A 2,500-nucleotide genomic window follows, 5' to 3' on the forward strand; every position below is an offset into this window, starting at 1 on the left:
AATAGACTTGTGGTTTGGGTCACGTTTAATTGTATTGGTTTCAACTCAGAGAAGGGCTGTCAGGTACACTCACTCTCTCTCTCTCTCTCTCTCTCTCTCTCTCTCTCTCTCTGTGTGTGTGTGTGTGTGTGTGTGTGTGTGTGTGTGTGTGTGTGTGTGTGTGTGTGTGTGTTAAGCCCCACCTTTTCTACGTCACCCCTGTGTATATTTGCAGCCAAGTGCAGTACTCGATTACTTGGATTGTCAGCTTGGTCTCACCATGTTCGTTTGGAGAAAGTTAAACCTGGTAAATGCTGAAACATCTTCATTATTTTTTATTTTTATTCAACTTTTGATGGATTTTGTTTTTAAATTGTTTGTGTGTTTGTGTAGATGCCCCTTCTGACATTCGCAATGTTGGACTTGCATGTGTCATGCCCAGAAAACCAGTTTTTGCTCCCGGATCAAGTCTGCTGTCATTTCTGTGGGACAGGTGAGTTTACACACAACACGTTCCTAATGCACACGAAGCTGGAGAAACAACATGAATTCAAATCAAAGTAAGGTTTATAATAACGAGTTCTGTACCGATTCCCAGACCGATTTGTGACTACAAACTGCACGAGAAATCAAGACGGCTTTGTCACCAGTGTGAAATGCTCACCGTGCACCGTTTGTGGTGAGTTCACAGTTTCTATGCTGAACTTTATGCTGAACTTTATTCTGAGCAGAGTTTCATACCGTCTCTTCTGTCGCTCTGCACACAGATAACGGAAGGGAGATGATTGCCCCGTGTACCAACTTTACCAACACCCAGTGCTCTGAGAAAAGTAAGACTGCTTCTGCTTCTGTTTCTTTCACCTGTGTGTGTGTGTGTGTGTGTGTGTGTGTGTGTGTGTGTGTGTGTGTGTGTGTGTGTGTGTGTGTGTGTGTGTGAATATTTGTGAACATTGTGAACATTTATATCAAAATTTGAGTGAGAAGTGTAAAGTCCAACGCATCTTTACACAGAATGGCTAGAAACAGGACTAGGAGAAGGACATAAACAAGTAGATTCTGTAGATTCATCCAGTTCTTCTGATCTTCTGTGCTACATGTCACATATGCTTATTGCATAACTTCTTGAACGACAAGTTGAATCGTATCAAGACAGGTTTTAGTGACTGCCTGAATCTCGTCATGCAGGATTAAAGCGGGCGTGTGTGAACAGCTCAGCACTTACACATCTAATAATAATAGAACAGAACGGGGGCATGGGGGCCTTTATTATCATTACATTACAGCGGAATTCTTTTCTTCACATCCCCAACTGACGAGGTTGGGCTCAGAGTGCAGGGATATGATACAGCATCCCTGGAGCAGGGAGGGTTGAGGGCCTCTTGAGGGCAGCTTGGCTGTGCTGGGCCTTGAACCCAGATCCTTTGATCAACAACCCAGAGCCTTAACCAGCTGAGCCACCACTGCCCCTACTGCACTTACACACAGTCACACATCCAGGACGTTGTGTATGTTGTGTATGTTGTGTATGCAGTCTGGAGTGTGTTACTGGTGTGTGTGCACGTCGACTACAGCGATGTTCCAACAGTGTCATGGTCTTATTTATGAACAAACCCCACGGAGCTTCATACATTCAACAGTTTAGAGATAGTCAGATCTAAGCATCTGGTTACTTACCTTCAGACATTAGTGCTGGTCACATGACAGAGATGAACCAATCAGAAGATGGTGACTTGAGGCTTAGTTAAAATGATGTTGGTATGAAGCGGTAATTACGCTGCCTTTCGAAGCTATTCATACTGAACTTTTCCACATTTTGTCACAATCACAAACCAAAATCTCTTTTATCGGAATTTCGAAATTGACAAAATTTACAAATAAAAAAAACGTTCCGTCTGCACGCCACGCGTTTTAAATATTTATTATATAGTAAAAGATTTTGGTCATCGTTTATCATTTTTTTTCTTCCTCTTCACAATTATGCACCACTTTGTGTGTATCACATAAAATCCCAATGAAATACATTTTTGTTTGTGGTTGTGACAAAATGTGGAAAAAGTTTAGTGGTTATGGATGTTGTCACGAGCGGCAAAAAATGTAATTACTGATTTGTCGCTTTATTTGTTTTTTGTTCTTTTAACAGAAGTTGGGGTTCTTTTAACAGAAGATGAGAAGGTGAACACCAACATAGCTTGTGCAATCAAGTAAGACCTTCTCACATTCCATGTTAAAAAAAAAAGACGAGAGATGACGTTTCTAACCTGCAGTGTGTGGAATATAAAACTGCTTTTTACTGATCTTCAGGTTGCTGTGCGTCATCGTGCCTCTGGTTTGCATCGTGATTATCGCGGCCGTCGGGTACAAGTGGTGCACGAGACGAAGAGGTAAACAGCTCAAAATGTGTGTTTGTGTAAAGCTTTTAATCTTGTAGTGAATAAATGTGACGTAAATACAAATGTTTGTATGTTTGTTTTTCAGAAGAACCTTTAAAAATGATGATATAAAGAAAAAAACAAAGATGCCT

This window comes from Tachysurus fulvidraco, chromosome 2, assembly GCF_022655615.1.
Source record: "Tachysurus fulvidraco isolate hzauxx_2018 chromosome 2, HZAU_PFXX_2.0, whole genome shotgun sequence".
NCBI lineage: Eukaryota > Metazoa > Chordata > Actinopteri > Siluriformes > Bagridae > Tachysurus > Tachysurus fulvidraco.